General features: G+C 41.0%; 1 non-coding gene across 1 annotated transcript in view; it reads right to left on the bottom strand.

The window, feature by feature from the left end:
• The window catches only part of LOC123855674 (uncharacterized), a 58481-nt gene extending 42285 nt beyond the window's left edge, over positions 1-16196 (bottom strand). The window contains exons 1-2 of the transcript XR_010412962.1: positions 10356-16196; positions 6541-6647 (exon numbers count right to left, since the gene is read on the bottom strand). This is a non-coding gene — a transcript (uncharacterized LOC123855674). The remainder of the gene's footprint in view (positions 1-6540; positions 6648-10355) is intronic.
• Between the last annotated feature and the right edge of the window lie 2293 nt (positions 16197-18489).

Genomic DNA, 18489 nt, shown 5'->3' with positions numbered 1-18489 from the left:
GAGCAAAGCCCAACATCCAGTTTGTTTTAAGAGCAACATGGCTCACAGGAGCAGAACAGCAATAACTGATGGAGGGCCCTTTGGCAAACTCACAGAATCCTGCACCCTGCAGTGAGGGGTGCAGAAGGCAGGCAAACGTTCTGGAGCTTCCCAGTGGGGCACTCATGTATGGGGCTCGCAGACCCGGGAGGACTGTGGTGGCACAGGGGTCATCATACATAGAGGCCATGTCTATAGCCATGATCACTGACCTGTGCACGCCAGCAAAGTCTGTAAAAGACCAGCTCAACTCAGCAGACACCACAACCCTCTCCCAGGAACAAGGCAAGATGAGGGTATCTGAGCAAATGCTGGTGAGAAAGACTGCCCTCCCCCACGTTCAAAGGCTGCATCAGCTTCCCCTTATATCCAGACGTCAGTGTGGGCAGAAAGAAAGGGAGCAAAACTCTTGACAGTGAACATGAACCCTGATAAACATTTTTGAATTTTAAGAGAATAACGTGCCTCGAAGTGGCAAGTGCAATTATTTTTCTGCATCAGCAGGAATGGGGCTGTCAAGGCAAGATGAGAATTTTAAAGAACAAAGAAAGTACATCTGGGGTGGATTTGAATCATGGTGAGTACTTTTCAGCTCCACCTCTCACTGTATTACACATTCCTAGTGTTAGCGATCATGGCTGGGGTAGAATTCTCTGGAGAAAGCCTGGTCCCCTCAGGTGGCGCACGTTCCTCCAATCTCCTGAAGTCAGAGCCTAGAGCCAGAGCCTGGAACCCACGGCTCCTCCCCTCTCTGAGCAACGGATGTTGCTGCCTTGTGCACAAGTAAACACAGATCACAGTACTTTGTTGGATCAGTTCACCTTCTTCTCGCGCTTTCTCCCGCACAGTAGAGGACAAAAGAACCACACTCTTGCTCCGTTTCCGCTTCAAACATGAATAGCGTACATGAGAGACACAAGGAAAGTTTATACGAGTCTCTAGTCCCTTCTGTTAGTCTTATAAATAGTTCTATAAAGGACATTTATGAAAATAACAAAATTCTTACTTAACTTCTGGCTTCTAGTTGGCTCAGTCGTTTACAACAGAAATCCTGATGCAATCTGGATCAATAGTTGGTTATTCATTTAAAAGTTCAGCTCAAGCACTTACTCATAAAAAAATTATACTTAACTCTAACTTTCTATTTCAAATTAAAAATAGACATTTATTCACTGTTTATGAAAATGCATGCATATTTATTCACAACCTTTCGATGCCAATAGGTCAAATGATAGAATACATGCTGCTTTTTTTTTTAAATAAACCACTTCATCATGCATTACCTATACTTTCTAATTTTTATTTCTTTGAGGTTGATTGAGATTTTGAAGATGCTTGTAAAGCAATCTAAGTGTAAAATCCTTCTAGAGTAAAATGATTCTTCCCTCTCCCCATTTTTACACTAATTGTCCACATGTAATTCAACAGCTAGTTTTAGCGACTCATCTCTATCAAGTGTTTTAAAAGCTTTCAACTTTTCATAAGAACAACGATTTCCCTTTTTTCACTCTTACTAATTTTGTAATAATTTATAAGTTAAAGTTGTAAGCACGGCTGACGTAAACAGACTGGAGAATGAATACAACTATCATATATGGGTAAAAGTTTACCTTGGCTGGTAGGAGCTTGGTAGACTGGAGAAAAGCCTGATGTCTGTGAACATTCAGTAAGCTGTGGGCACTAATGAGTGTGCTTTACACAGAAGAAGGTAAAACACCGGTTAGGAAGGCTGGTTATGAAGTAGTCATAAGCTGATAAAGTTTCTTACAAAACCATTCCTGGCAAATTTATATTGCATCACATAAGCTATATATATATATATATATATATATATATATATATATATATATATATATATATTTTTTTTTTTTTTTACAGTGCTCAACCTGTAAGCAACAACCTTTATCGACAACGTCAACTGGGGTTTTTTTTTTGTTTTTTTTTTGCTTGCTTTGTAGTGTTCAGAACAGGTACTCTTTCTATAGCTCTACTACGACTTTATTATCGTCTCTATAATCTATTTCCCACCTGGTCTTCTCACTTTGAAATAATGAGTAAGTTCTGCTTTTTTTTTTTTTTTTAAGATTTTATTTATTTACTTGTCAGAGAGAGAGAGAGAGAGCACAAGCAGGGGGGAGCGGCAGAGGGAGAAGCAGTCTCCCCGCTGAGCAAGGAGCCCGACACAGGACTCAATCCCAGGACCCTGGCAGACGCTCAACCAACTGAGCCACCCAGGCGCCCCAGTTCTGTTTGTTGTTGTTTTTTTTTTAATGCACGTAGGGAGCCCTTAGCCAGGCTTTCTAGTTATCTCCATCCTGCTTTTCTGGGATTTTCCTGCCACAGTTTGTCCCACATTTTTATCTATTCCCTGGATCAGCTTTATACCATCTTCTAAGCTGTTTGAGCAGTTTTTCAAAATGTTTTTAGTCAGTCAGGCAGGGGCACCCAGCCATCGGATCAGGGCACTGCCTAATGCTAGAACAGGGTCATACAGGCTCTCAGCTGGGCTATACTTCAACCTATTAGCTACTGGATCATTGGGACATCCAAGGGCTGGATGCAGTAGGAACACTTATGTACCCACAAGTCTCTTAATATCTTATCAAGTACAGCCCAAATTTATATGTGCTGACTGAATATAAGCTAACAGACTGCAGAATTTTCTTACAGTTCTAAAGCACTTTGATTGTGTATATACAGAAGCATGTGGATGCACACATGCACTAAGCTCACTCCCCAAAATTGTTTCTGTTGACAAATGATAACATCATTTTGAACATTGTTTAAAAAAAGTCAGTATGGCTATTTTAGTAGACAAAAATAATTATTTTTAGATTTCCCATCATGGAGGTCCAACATTAACAATTCTACTCTGAAAGTGGTGGTCATTAGGACATATCCTTACTTCTGATGGAGAACTTTGTTTAAAATTGAAATGGTTTTATTTGGGTCTCGTTAACAGCCTGGATCTAATGAAATCATCAGTATATTCTAAATTCAGTGATACACATTAAAAGAAACAAAACAAAAACAAAGCAAGGAGAGCTTTCGAAATTCTCTCTGCCTGAGTAAAAGTTAGAGCTATCATACCAAAGATGTAATAGTACTTTTAAGGATGAAATACCACTTCTGCTCATGCTTCACTTTGACTAGAAATATTAAGTTCATGACAACCATCTATCCTTTCTGGCAAATTCTATATTTTTCATTAAAAAGTATGTTTGTACTCAAGTATTTGTAAGATAAGTAGATATGCCCTCAGGAGTTGGTTTCAAAATAATCCAGTAGAGGAGTGGGGGCTATAGTTAAGTGAGATTGACCGTGTTTCATAAGATGCCGATGGTAAGTACCTGGGAGCACATCCTACTATTCTACTTTCACTGGTGCTTAAAATTTTCCATAATAGAAATATTTTTCTCTTCCATTTTTTGGTTTTTACTTTAGGCATAATCATACTTACGCTTCTAATTCATTTTCTTTCTTTCTTTCTTTCTTTTTTAAAGATTTTATTTATTTATTTGAGAGAGAGAGAATGAGAGACAGAGAGCATGAGAGGGAGGAGGGTCAGAGGGAGAAGCAGACTCCCCGCTGAGCAGGGAGCCCGATGCGGGACTCGATCCCGGGACTCGATCCCGGGACTCCAGGATCATGACCTGAGCTGAAGGCAGTCGCTTAACCAACTGAGCCACCCAGGCGCCCTCTTTTTTTTTTTTTTTTTTAAGATTTTATTTATTTATTTGACAGAGAGAGATAGCGAGAGGAGGAACACAAGCAGGGGGAGCCGGAGAGGGAGAAGCAGGCTTCCCGCTGAGCAGGGAGCCCGATGTGGGGCTTGATCCCAGGACCCTGGAATCATGACCTGAGCTGAAGGCAGACGCTTAACGACTGAGCCACCCAGGCGCCCTAATTCATTTTCTTAAAATGGAAAAGAAAAGATCATTGGGAACAGTATGTATCTAGTTACAATGAAACCAATCTTAAAATAATGAGCCCTTTCCCATAACCATACCCATCCTTAGTTGTGATTGACTCATGGTATTCATTTTTATGGTAATTGGAAAAATTATCTTAGAGTTAACAAAATTTAGAGTATTTCTATTCATAAATTCATTTAACAAATATTCCTGGAGCACCTCCTGTGTACCAGTAACAGTGGGGTGGGCACTAGGGTTATCTGTGGTAAATAAATAGATACGTGTTCAAAATCTTAGTGTGAGAAACAGATATTTATCAAATCTGTGCTGGCTTTTATCTCTTTTCCTATTTGGAAGAACAAGGGGTATAGAATGCCTTATTAAAATTTCCCCAACATTTTGCTTTCTAATAGGAAATACACTTTTTATAGGATTAACATATTTTCACATTACTTCTAAATTAATTTCCATATATAGCTTCTCATCAAAGTGGGATAAATTGATAAGGTAAATTAATTAGCTTTTTGGCACTGGCCTGCTATCTAACATAAAGAAGGTGAAATTATTAATTGCAGAACGGTACCATATAAAAATATTTACAACTTGGTGAGGCAGCTATTGTCGGATCTGGGATTTGATTTTACCCCACTTACAAACTAATACATGAGCCTGTTGCTGTTTCATTTCATTAGTGCTGGCTGAAGACTTGAGATCCTGAATCAGAAACACAGGACTCTTTGACTCATGGCACAGAAAGCAGCACGAGCATCAGCATATTTATATTGGCTCCCCTGTCCCCAAGTCCCCCAGCATGACCCAATATGCTCATTGGGTTCAACGCATACAGGAGGTTTGCATCACAGTTAAAGAACAGTGAACTTGGAGAATCCACTACTTTTTTTTTTAAAGATTTTATTTATTTATTCATGAGAGACAGAGAGAGAGAGAGAGAAGCAGGCTCCCAAGGAGCAGGGAGCCCGATGCGGGACTCGATCCCAGGACGCTGGGATCATGACCTGAGCCAAAGGCAGACGCTTAACCATCTGAGCCACCCAGGCGCCTGGAGAATCCAATACTTTTTAAAAAAAAAAAATTATTTCTTTATTTGAGAGAGAGAAATACTGCAGGAATGAGCAGACTCTGCGCTGAGCATGGAGCCTGATGCAGGGTTCGATCTCACGACCCTGAGATCACAACCTGAGCCAAAATCAAGAGTCGTGAGCTTAACTGACTGAGCCACTACTTTTTAAACAAATAGTAAGCAAGCCTATTCTTTGTCTGGGGGGAATACACTTACCTCATTCTCTCAGAAGAGATTGGAAGTCCAATTCTGTCCTCGACTAGAAACTGGATGGCAAAAAAAGAAAGAAGAAAGAAAGAAAGAAAGAAAGAAAGAAAGAAAGAAAGAAAGAAAGAAAGAGAGAGAGAGAGAGAGAGAGAGAGAGAGAAAGAAAGAAAGAAAGAAAAAGAAAGAAAGAAAGAAAGAAAGAGAGAAAGAAAGAAAGAGAGAGAGAAAGGAAGAAAGAAACTGGACTACAAGACATCTGTACTCGCTCCCAATGCTGGTATGCTAAGGTCTCTGATCAAAAATTGTGTTTTTCTGTTGAGTTAGAAGAGTTCCTAATTCAATCACAGTTTTTAAACAGGTTTATGAAGATAGACTTTTTCAGTGATAAATTTCATGTGATTTCTGGTTCTGAGAACCTCCCTCTGCCTGATGCCAACAACTTAAGGCAAAATGAGTAAAATGCAGTGATTTCACAGATATTCAAGTTTAACACACAGTCAGACTGGGGTCCCCCCCTCCTTCCCTGGGGTTTAAAGCTCTTGTGACTGGCCCAAATGTGGTGGCATGAGTGAGCATGGGGATAGGAAGATGTTCACTTCCTGATCTGCTTAGGGCCGAGGCTGGCTGCCTGTTCCACATTTGTCGTGTACAAGTGGGCCATAGGCAGGATCCCCTTGGATGGACGGTGAAGTCCTCAGAAAAAGAGAAGAGCACAGCAGGTAACAGAAGTATGACCCCACCACACAAAGCTAGCCAAACATTGCTTGGTGATCAAAAGTGCTGGGGTGAGGGATGGAGATAAGACCCCAACTCTTGTGGAATTAAGTCCCTTGTTTTCAGGTTGCTTTTCTCCTATGGGAAGCCAGGCACAAACAACCTATGCAATTTGGGCCTGCCAGGTTTCAGAGCAAAGCAGCATCTAGAAATGAGCTCCTGAACGTTACTCTCAGTGACCAGGAGAGGGCACTTAGCACAAATGAATGAAAAAATCTTGCCAGCAGCGGATTCCTCTTGGACTCTACTACCTGCACTTTACAAATCAATTTATTTCACGCGCCCACAGCAAACGCCTTTTGATCTAAGGATAATTGTGGTTACACATTCTTCTTGGTGACAGTTCGGTTCCCTATAATGTACCAGGTGGCCGAGATACATACAGGACACAGAAACAAATCCATATGAGTAAAAAATAATTTCAGAGGCAAGAATTTATTTTTGGAGACAGTCTCCCAAAATGAACATTTCAGAAGAATTGAAATGTGTTTAAGGAATCTTTCAGAAGAAGGAAAACATACTTACTGAAAACTTCCTGTACGGAAGGACTTCTGATTCATTCTCCCTCCCATTTCTTACACACGTATGTGGCTGGGTTCAGACTGAGCTCAAAGAATTCACCTCTGAACACACTAAAACAGGGGAAATAATATTATTCTATCATAAAACAAAATGGGACGCAATATCTGCCCCCCACCACCCGCCCCACCAAAAAACCCCCCAAAAACTTGAATTCTATGTATTTCCTTTTAGGTCTTGCACAGATATAAACAACAATAAACTGGCCAACCATATTCTTCAGGCATATAATTTTCTTTCTTCCCAAAGTGGACACTCCTTGGGAAAATACAAATAAGTTCTAATTGCAAAGCCCTCAACAGAAAAAGAAAGTAGGCCACCTTGACCAGAGCACAAAATAATCTTTTCCAAGAGCACTTGAATGAGCGCCTCATTACTCAAGGAAAAAATACATACCAAGATTTTTTACTACTTTATTTTGTTACATTTTCAAATACTTTTTATAGCCATGGGGAAAAAAAACCACAACATATTGATGAATCGGTTTCTCCAAAACAAAACCATTATGTCTTTTAATTTTAGCCTGCAAGTTGCTCCCCATCTCCAGTATTTGAGAAATAATAACACTGTTGCAGAGTGTGGCTGAGGGACTCGCTCAGGGACACACAATGTGTCCAACTTTGAGGGTAATATTCCTGCACATGAGGCACTGATTTCACACTATAAAATCATCTACAGATTCCATACTGTGTTTGTCCTACTAGGTATAAAGAAATCTCCATAATCCGAAGTGATAATGGCTTAATTTACATAATAGCCACTGTAACCAACTTTAGTTCAGGAACCTAATTATTTACCATTCAGAGGAAGTACATTTTGCTCTTGGCTGACAATTTTTGTCCATGATATTAGTAATGATAAACAAAGCTCTTATTGAGTGGCTGTTATGTGCCATTATCCTCTCAATCATCTGATAGCTTTTATTGTCCCCATTTTACAGAAGAAAAGACTGAAGGGCTCAGAGAGGTCAAGTAATTATCCCAAAGTATCGAGCAATTAGTGCAGAAGCAGAGAGGGCACCAGTCGGTCAGACTCCTCAACCTTGCTGTCGCCACCACCCCTCACTTCTCCTTAACTGCATATATTATTTTTCAAAATTGAAACATAGATGCCATTTTCTATTCATAGCAATAGTAACTACTTTCCTAAATCTCTATTTTTCAATTTAGGGCAGAAAGGGATTACAAAACAAATTGTGTGTTGCACCTACTAAAAATCCAGAAAGTACGATGAATTCTTTTTAAAAAAATATTTTATTTATTTATTTGACAGAGAGAGACACAGCAAGAGAGGGAAAACACCAGGGGGAGTGGGAGAGGGAGAAGCAGGCTTCCCGCCAAGCAGGGAGCCCAAGGCGGGGCTCGAGCCCAGGACCCTGGGACCATGACCTGAGCTGAAGGCAGACGCTTAACGACTGATCCACCCAGGCGCCCCAAGTACGATGAATTCTTATGATAAAAAGTACACTTGCATTACTAGGTTGAGTACACGATACTTCGTACATTTTTCTGAGACATCTTGTTATTAATAAATATTAAGGCATTTTTTCTCTTTATTTATTTAATTTTCAAGCACAGGTAAAAATCTTGTTGTTACATACAGCCTTTAATGATCTAATAATCAAGTTCTTGAAACAACAATATACGCTCCTCTATGATGAAATATGAATTTCAGGAGGTTTAAGTAGATTCTCTTCAAAATCTGTCCACATGCTTATGCTTGGAGGACCACACAACTTTTTAAATGGCTTTTATACTCTTTATCAAGTTCAAACTAGGTGACGTTATGTGCTTTAGCAAACCCAAGGCCTATTTTTCAAAGATGAGGTACATAACATCTCAGGAGTGCATACAATCCTCGGGCGCCTGGGTGGCTCAGTTGGTTAAGTGACTGCCTTCGGCTCAGGTCATGATCCTGGAGTCCCGGGATCGAGTCCCGCATTGGGCTCCCTGCTCGGCACGGAGTCTGCTTCTCCCTCTGACCCTCCCCCCTCTCATGTGCTCTCTCTATCTCATTCTCTCTCTCAAATAAATAAATAAAAAATCTTAAAAAAAAAAAAGTGCATACAATCCTTTCGAACAGTTTTCCATCTTCCTGAGAGTTACCAGTGTCAAAACAACAAGCAAAGTTTTTCATGTGGTTCCTGGCTGCCCCGGCCATTCCTTGGCAGGAGACTTGGGGAAAATACCCAGAAGATGAAAAGACAAAAGATAGAATTCTGGGGCTGCAAGTTCCCCACCTTGGCTCCTGCGCTCTCCCCCAGTTGTAGCAATCCAACCCCAGCCTAATCCAGGTGTCTGGAGGAGACCGTGTAAGTGGCTGCTCAAGGGTCAGAGAGCCGGGCTGTTGAAGCAGATGCAGGAGACAGGCTTTTCCTGTGTGTCTCCCGAGCTCTTTGTGGACAAGGATGAAGTCCTCCCGGCCAGGACTGGCCTGAGGGCAGCTTAGCTGTCAGGCCCGGTGGGATGTGGCATTCCCTCTCACAAGCCCATCCACCTGTTCTCTTCAAACGTGATACTCCAATGCCGTGAGAAAGGGACTTCACCACATTCTGTTCTGCTGTATTCACCCCAGCTCTGTCCTCTACCTTGGGGGTGCCCCTGGGGTGTTAACAAGAAAGACAGCAGGCTGGGGGGACATGCACCCTAGGAGGACCCAGCCCAGGCTCCAGGTCACCCGAGTGGCAGATACACTGGTATCTGAGAGGTAGGAGAGTAAGGGATAATTATTTTTCTCTACATATCCTTTAACAGTGCCTTTTGAATTTCATGGCATGTGCACTATTTAGGTTAGTCTTTTCCTTTAAAGAGTAGGGGCTTTGCGGTTAAACGGCTCTAGATCAAGTCTCATTTCTACCCGTCTAGACAGATTACTTAACCCCTCATCTGTGCAATGACAATAAGACCCTAAGCAGAAAGTGTTTGCCATTTTTAAAAACGGTCCATCTGAAATAGCAGTAACGAGTTGGTTGTGGTAGATTTTCAGCCGTTCTGACGACATGCGGGACACATGGGGCAGTGGGGTTTCCCGGATGACGCAACAGTTGTTTCTACCACCCATTCCTTTCCCTTCTTTCCGGCAATCACACCCACATATTCCTTTGGAGAACTACCATCTTCCCAATTCTCAAACAATCTGTTTTTGAGTGGACTTGATGCTTGGTACTGGGGATTGACATGGAACTGAGAGCTGACCAACCCGAGCTGCATGCCCTGGTCCTAGTGAGGTAGAAGGCAACAATTAGCAAGATTGTCTTCAACAGACCGGGAACGGTTCTCCTAGGGATTGCACTCCTTCCTGCCCAGACCACACATCCATTGGTCACTGGCTGGGAAGACATTTCCTCTTCTGTGTAGACCCCAACTCTCTTCCGGCTAGCCCCACAAGCACTGTTTTCAAGAAGCCATTTCATTCTTCTATGAGGCCAACTCCTTCTGTGCAGTGGGGTACCCGGTGAGATCTCCAAATCTTGTGAGCATCAGCGCATTTCCTCTTTAGTAAACTTGCAGTGTTTTGAAGTGCAAAGCACTTCTGAGATCAGATTCTACTTCCGGGTCTGGAGGAAATGGGGGAGGTAGGATGGGACACGAGGCAAATTAGCATCCCCAGGCAAAGTGACTACATCGGCAAAGATCACTGGGGGTTTTTAAAGCAGGGAAAGACTAGTACATGAGGTTGGAGGGGCTACATTTGCTGTCACGGGATGGTCGGTGGCTTTAGTTTTGGATAAGCAGAATTTTCCAAATCTTCTCAACGCTCACCTCTCCAATTCTCAGAGCCTTCCTCTTTCCCAAGCAATGCAGTTTCACATAAGAAATCTGGCAAGTCTGTGAATTCAACCTATGCTGTAATTTGAGAGGCCATAGGGTCAGACTGTGTGATTGATTTCTGGCTACCAACAACCCACAAAAGAGAAAATTATTTTAAGGCTAAAAATTCCCTGGTTCCTTCGTTGTAGTGAGCAGAAAATTTAAAGCCCTCAATTTCTCATTTCTTTTTTTTTTCTCTCATTTCTTTTTTTAATCTCTCTCAGTAGCCAGTTTTCCCCTGTTTGTCATGTTACCCTGTGCCATGGCCCTTATCTCTCAGTTATCAAAGCTATCTGGTTTTCATGGAAAGATTTTATTATTCATTTATTTGAGAGAGAAAGAACACTCAAGCAAGGGGAAAGGCGGGGTGGGGGGAGGAGAGAGACTCTTAAGCAGACTCTCTGCTGAGTGTGGAGCCTGAAGCGGGGCTCCCACGACCCCGAGATCATGACCCGAGCCAAAATCAAGAGTCAGACGCTTAAACGACTGAGCCACCCAGGTGCGCCTCAAAGCTATGTTTTCTATAGGCACTTTATTCCAGGTGCCGCGAACTACGATTATTCCATCATTTCATGGTAAGTCAATCCTCATTTCCTTCAAACCCAAGTAGGCTGAATATCTAGCCTACTGTCTCACATGCTGTTATCAATCAAGTTGCAGTCAGAGATAACAGAAAACGCTCTATTTTAAGCAGGAAATAACTTAAATCAGGGAATTAGGTCTTTATAAAATCCTTGAAAGAGATGGAGAATTGGATGCAAGCCCGGCCTCCAGCAATAATTGCAGAATGAGTCTGTAACACTGGCTCGCCAAAGGAACCGTTACCTAGACCGCATTTAGAAAAGCTGGGAAGCTGGAAGCTCTCCCTGGAACGTTTCTCTAGGAACACTTACCTTAGCTGCAGTCCAGGGATCTGGAAGGTACAGCCGTTAGCTCCAGAGCCATCTTGCCCCTCCTGGACTCTGTACTAGCCGTAGCCCCGCAAAGCCACAGAATCGACCCTGCGAGCTTGGCAGCAGGCAACCCCAATTCCCACATAATCACGCTTGCCAGCGAAATCAACAGAAACGGAAGAAAGAGAAACTCTGCCTCGCCTCCGTTTCAGGTTTTGTGCCTCCTATCTGATTGTAGAGACTAATTTTTGAACCCTAGCTTCGGGGGTCTCTGAGAGGTGCAGATGTGAGCTTTCCTACCTTAGCAGTTCAGGAAGTCTTGCCATGGGGAACGACATCCCCCATAAAATCCCAAAGCAAAATTCTAACGCGCCTGAAACAAATGACTTCATTTATTCTTGGATTCGTAATAAATGTAGTTCTTGGATTCTTCACAGTTACACAATGTTAATAAGCTCCGTTCTGAGTCTAGCATCAGCTTAAGCACCATGTTTTTCCCAGCTAGCTGCCATTCTGTTGGGCCTATCCTACTTCTTACGCTTCCTCCTCGATGTGGTCTAGGGCTGAATTCTAAGCAAAGCAAGTCAACTTCGAGGGATTCGTGGACTGAAAAGTTCTCCGAATATCCTTTTAAATCATGTTTAAATTTATTTAAAGTAGTTTTGAAGGTTAGGCTTCATGTCTTAGGGGAAGAGGCATGGAAATATTTCAGATACTACAGATGGAAGGGAGGACTATTATCTCCTTGAGCACTTCTTGTTTGGTTGGTTTACCTGTTTCTTAGAAAATGTGGGATCTTTCTATTTACATTAATGGACAAAGAAGCCAAATAATAGTATAGTAATTTTCCAACATAATGGATATTAAGGTGACTTACGTGCAAGGGAAAAATAGAATGGATGAGGCCTGCTGAAGTCCCTAAACAGCCCCTTGCACATGGAGCCACACTCGCGAAGTCTCCCCTGAGATGTGCACAACCACATCTCGTGGTTTAGGATTTTTAAAGTATGGACTAATCAAACAAGAGAAAAACTTTATACTTTTTCATTGTTTAGGTTAATGGTTTGACTTTTAAAAGCAACAGTGAATTGTTGACAGATATGTTCAATGGATTGAAATAAACAGGGGGAGGAAACAAAATGTACTGTAATCATGTTCAGAACCTCACAAAGGTACAACCGTGAAGAACTCTTTAAAATTTAAAATTATTCTTTAATTGTTCTCTACGTTTGGGTACATCCTAACTAACACTTCAGAGATAAACCAGCCCATTTGCAAAGGAATTTTTTTTTTTTAAGTTACATTTGGCACTCAGGATATACCATTTGCGATTTAGTTGCTTACACCTGTATTCTGCATTTCTTCAGGTTTGCTCCACACACGGCCAAACTGGAAAGAACAGCAAGGAAATTCAGAGAGAAAAATGTCAACGCCTGGATCTGGACACTGGGGCTGAGAACCATGTATTCGGTGGTGCTTGGTTGATCAGTGATGCTGTGGCCCCAGGGTCCCTGTCACTGCCTCAGTTCCTCACAGCATGGGGCTTCTTTCCACTGCATGTGTGTTCTTAAATAACTGACCGCCCTTTCTTAACATGACCTAAGGGTGGTCTTTGTACTTACATATCCAAAAGAGTATAATTTAATAGGCAGTGTACTGCTACAGTATAAAGAACAACAACAACAACAAGAGTAGAGGAAAAAAGGCAGAGAAATGGTTAAGAGAAAGGGAGAATCAAGAGCACAGGCGAGCGAAATTCAATATTCAATTTGAAGAAAACATATACCCCGTTTCTTGGATGTGCTGAGTGAATCCATCCATAAATCTCTTCTTCCAGCATATGGGCTTGACCTACCCACCAACTTTCCAACAGACGAATGTCTCCACCCAACTACTCGTTCCAGAGTTATACTTATTGAGTCAAATGCCTTGGCCATTCTAAGAAAATTCCACAAGTAACAATTACTGTACTTGGCAGGAGGCCTGGTAATACCCGGCTAGGACTTTATTTTTTTATTGATTTAAAAATACATTTCTAAAATATTTCTCAGATTTATTGCTACTTAGGAAAGTGTATTATCAAAATATAAAGTGAAGAATGAACTAGAAGAAGTAATTTAGGCTAATAAGTAGATAATAGTATTCCAAATCGATAGGCTATTGAATTAGAATCTAAATATAATTGAGTCCCTGTCCCCAAATGGCCTATTTTCAAATAGTAAATAAAAGCAGTTGGAATCTTTACGAAGTCTCTTGGTGGGGTAAAATGCCTACAAACGGATCGTGTGTTGTTAATACAAGCCACATGACTTAACATTCTTTTTAATGGATCATTTTCTTACTTCTCAACTCTTTATAAACTTAGCTCGGCCCCTCAACGTGATCTTCCCTCTGCCACCCTCTCTCTCATCTGCCTCCTTATAGAGGAGGGACCCTCCTACCAGTCTCTCCCCAACAGCTAGGGCTGCCTACAGATGCTCTCCCTGCTGCATGACTTTCCCTCTAAGTTTACTCTTGCCCTGGGCTTCGACTGCTTTTCTCGTAAGAATCATCATCCCATCACTCAAACTCTGCTTAGAAAATGAGATCCAACCAGAAAGACTTTTTTCTGCTTGGAAGAAAACAAAGGGTTGAGGGAGACTACGGATATTTGCGAAGTAATTTTCTATTTTCTCTGTTACCTTTGGCCCCATTGGATCTTTATTCACACTACCACGAGGAGAATACCGTATGTATTTGTACAACTCACCACTGCCACGCATCACACTCCGACATGCTTCTCTTCTTCTCTTGGGTCACACGGGCCCCCACCATGTACAGTGGAAAGCGTACTACGCCCACGTCCATCTAAGTTTCTCCTATAAACCTGTAAAGGAAATGCATCAGCAGTAGGATTTTAATGCCCACCCAGGATATTCATTTTCAGTAACATCAGGATGAGGTGATTTTATAGAATTCTTCTTCTTCTTTTTTTTTTTTTTGAAAGAGAGAGAGAGTGCATGCATGCACGAGCGGGAATGGGGCAGGGGCAGAGGGAAAGGGGGAGAGAGAATCTTAAGCAGGCTCCATGCCCAGCACAGAGCCTGATGCAGGGCTTGATCTCACAACCCTGAGATCATGACCTGAGCCGAAATCAAAAGTCAGACACTTAACCAACTGAGCCACCCAGGTGCACCGAGAATTGTTTCTATTACATGGGCACTTGACCCCTAGATGACCTGCACCAACATAATTGAAGCAGTATGGGACCAAACCAACCCACCAAAGTTTTGGGTAATCAGAAATGGTCCAGAAAATTTTTTCTCCTATTCTAGGTACTATAAAATATAGGGAATTGGGTAGCTGAAAAATTATATTGCTGTTAAACAAGGAGGACCCTTCCCAACTTGGCACACCCCTGACAAGGGTGCCTCAGGGTCAGAAACCTCACTTTAAATAAAGCAACCCACTTAGAGAGGCTGAGTCAGCCTTGCCTCATCGCTTCTTCTTCAAGTCCTCCCTAGATCTGGGGTTTAGGCTCTTTCATCTGTAATGCTCCTGCAGGGAAGCTCTTGGCCCACAGCAGCCCCAGTTAACTTCACTAACCACAAAAATTCAGGGAGATTCTGAGCAACTATTGTAAAGTTGATGTCTGCTTAATGTATTCTGAAGTCTAAGACGGTTTAATCATTCTTCCTAATCAATCCTTCCCTCAGGAACTTGAGCCAGGCAATTTTGAGCCTATAACAGACTCTACTGCCCCCTAGAGGAGGACTCACTTCAATGGTTTTCTGTAAGAATGCAAGAGCAGTTTCTACCCACTCACAGTTAGGAACTTGACACATGACCTCCAGCCACTCTCCATCCTGCCATACACTCATTCTTGAGCAGCGAGGAAGTCCACTATGGAAAGGAAAGTACTGTGTGGCTTGGACCCCACTAGACCTATAGAAAACATTTTTCTGTCTCCAAGGAGGTCTCCTAAAGCAGTTCCAAGTCATTTGCTAACCACACCTAAAGTTCCATTTCTTGGGTTCCTGGTGAGACACCTCCCAAGAATTCCTCAAATTCCTAGTAGTAAGTAGCCTGTATCGGTAAATCCAGAAGCTGTTTGACTTCAAGTGTCCCAGTGGAAGCCATGTTCTGAGGACATGAAATTTTTGGAAGGCGAGTGGAGACATTAAAATAATAAAAGCAGGTCTACTATTGTCTTCTTTTCTTTTAGGAAGTGTTACAAGAAATGGAAGAAAAATTCCAAGCGACTGAGAGTCTACTGAGAATGGATTAAAAACCAAGCTCATAGATTCCATCACTACAATGCTACAAAAATCTAGTTTCTACATTAGAGCATCCTGTCTGCCAAATTGACATTTTGCTTCAGTACATCTCCACAATATTTCACTGGCTTTCAGTATTACTCTAAAACTCACTGGCATTTGTTTTGGGACCACTTTCTCATTTATAGCTATTCTGTTCATAGGCAGGCATGGGGTAAGTATTTAGTTCTTACAATTATTATATACTAGCCTCAAAATTCTGAAAAGTAGTCCTTAACATGTAACTTAAATAGAACTTGGGCTCCATACTAACTCAGCAGGATGTCAATTCAATAAATAATAGTCAATCATCCTAATAGCAATTAAGCAATTAGAAACTTTAGTCAGTCTCCAAGGAAAATGCCAAAATAGGGGGTACATACTTAAGACATAGACCGTTTTCTTTTAAAATCTCTTTAGACATCACACAGTCTCAATCTCTAGCCAATATGAAATAAACATTGAATATTTAAGACAGATCTCTGTTCTCAGAAACTAAGTTGGAGTACCATCATGGCAGACAAGTCTTTTTGTTAAAGGTGATTAAGAACGATGCAGCACATTATAGCAGTATTTTATTAGTATTTTCCTTAGTATCACCAGGAAAGTATATTGTTTCTTTCTAGAAATAATCAATTTGATAACACCTGTTTATTTATAAGGAAATAAGTAATATGTGTCAATTTGTTCTCACTAATCACTTATTTAAAACTGATTATTAGTACGAGGTTATAACATAGTAAAAATGTATTGATAAAGAAAACAGTAATTTCTGTTTACATTTATTCTTTGTTCCTATAGCTACTAGTAGGGGATATTTTCCTTTTTTGAAAGCAAGTCTTTAATGGAGACACTTAGAGAAAAGCCTATTTGATTGTGTACATAAGTGTCAACACAAACAAAGTCTGCTGTAGTAATTTGTGGATTTCCTCTGTGGTCGGTTTAAAAGATCGCTAAATGATCATTTAGCACTTCACATATGAAAATATCATCATTTGGAATGCAGCTGGAGTTGCTCTTAGCAGGGCTCTGTTATTTCCTAGGACAAGTCATAGTATTTTTAGGAACCCTATCTCAGTGCTCATGCATGCATTTTGCCACATAAACTTTGCAATTTAATGTTAAATCATTGTAAATTTCCTTCTCCTCATCTCATTCACAATCCACCACACAATTATTGTTGAGCTGCCCAAAGGCCGTTCTCAACAAAGGGCAGTGTGTAAAATATCCAGAGTTCCAAGAAGATGTGAGTAACAGCTCAGTTAAACGAATTATTCATTTTATAAATGAAAATTTCCATAGGATAACTCTGAAATTCTTTAGTCTAACAGAAAACTGCTTTGTTTACAATTAAGTTACCCTTACCCTTTTTAAATTAAGAAACATGTAGATACTGGTAGATGTCAGTGTGAGAGCCTGACTAAATCCACTTTGGTGTGGTCAAGTATTGGGCAAGATTTCCCATTCACCTCCGCCAAGACCCTGTCACTTCAGTGCGATTAAGGTTCCAATTGCTTCAGCCCAAGACCCCTGGAGCAGACGCTCTGCTCTTCTGGTTAAATTATGCCCATTTCTCTCCCAAGTGAGTAAATATGTAAGTTCCCATTCTGAGACAACTGAAGTGACTTTTCATTTGGCACACTGATTCTGGGAGTGTAATACATGTTTGTTGAAACCATACCAGGCTGGGACAAAGTATTTTTATGATTACTACTTATTAACATGTATTGAGAACAGATACTGTACTTGGTCCACACACAATACATAAAGAAAGTCATCATTCCTACAGATGGAAATAAACAGCTTGGATGAATACACTGATGAAATTTATACCCTTATGGAAATGATAGTTCAGTTGGAAAGACAAACACTGAACACATAATTTGGGCAAGGCCAGCTTTACAAAGAAGTGTGGTATACTATGTATGTGCAAAAGACAAGGAGCTGACCTTGTCTTGGGGTTAAGGGAAAGTCTCCAGAAAGAAATGACCTTCAACTGAGATTTGAAGAAATAGATCAAGTTGGCTAGCAAAAGAGAATAGGAAAGAGTGGTTCACGTAAAAAAGACCCTGATGGGAGAGGGCATGACAGTTTGGTCTGGAAATTGCAACAAACAGCAGGAGTGTAAAGGAGGTAGGGCTGTGAGGAGAAGGGGTTGGGGGTGCCATTGAACCTGCAGAGGTAGGCAGGAACAGCATCCATTAGGCCATAGCATGGGTTTTCTTCTTTATCTTAAGGGCAGTGAGAATCTCCTAAATCATTGTAACAATAGGAATGGCACAGTCAGAAGTATGTAATGAAATTATCCTGGCTGCTGTATGGAATATGTGAATGGTGTGCATGGGTAAATGTGGGGAAAATGGTTAGGAAGTTATTGCCTGAGGGAGAGATAACTGGTGACAGGGACAGGGTGTTTGAAATGAAGACGGGGAGAGGTAGAAATGCCTAAAAACTTAAAGCAGGTCCAATGGACCATTTGGTGGGTTGGATACTGAGTTAAAAGACTGAGCGACCTGAGGGATGACTTCCCTGTTTCTGGACTAGCCAGCTGGGGATATGGTTACTAAGATGAATGACAATAAAGGAAAAATTATGGTGCAGAAAAATAATGTTTTGGACATATTATATGTTAAAAGTTTGGGAATAGATACATATGTATTAATGTATTATTAACCATACATTTAAAAATTATTTCCTTCTTATCCAGAATTAAACACAACTCTCATACATACAAATATTGCTCCTGTCTCCTCTTATGCAACCCTTTTGTCGATTCTATGATGGGTTAAAATTATTTAAAAAGTAAATAATATACCTTACAATATTTTTTATCTTTTAGCCTTTTATGAATTACTATAATTAGTTGAAAAGTATTAATATCTGAGATTAAATAGCAAG

Source organism: Mirounga angustirostris, unplaced genomic scaffold (assembly GCF_029215605.1).
Source record: "Mirounga angustirostris isolate CCGP_5_RB_7025 unplaced genomic scaffold, mMirAng1.0.hap1 SCAF_7, whole genome shotgun sequence".
Classification (NCBI taxonomy): domain Eukaryota; kingdom Metazoa; phylum Chordata; class Mammalia; order Carnivora; family Phocidae; genus Mirounga; species Mirounga angustirostris.
Note: the sequence above shows the minus strand (reverse complement) of the source record. Positions and strands in the feature narration are given on the sequence as shown.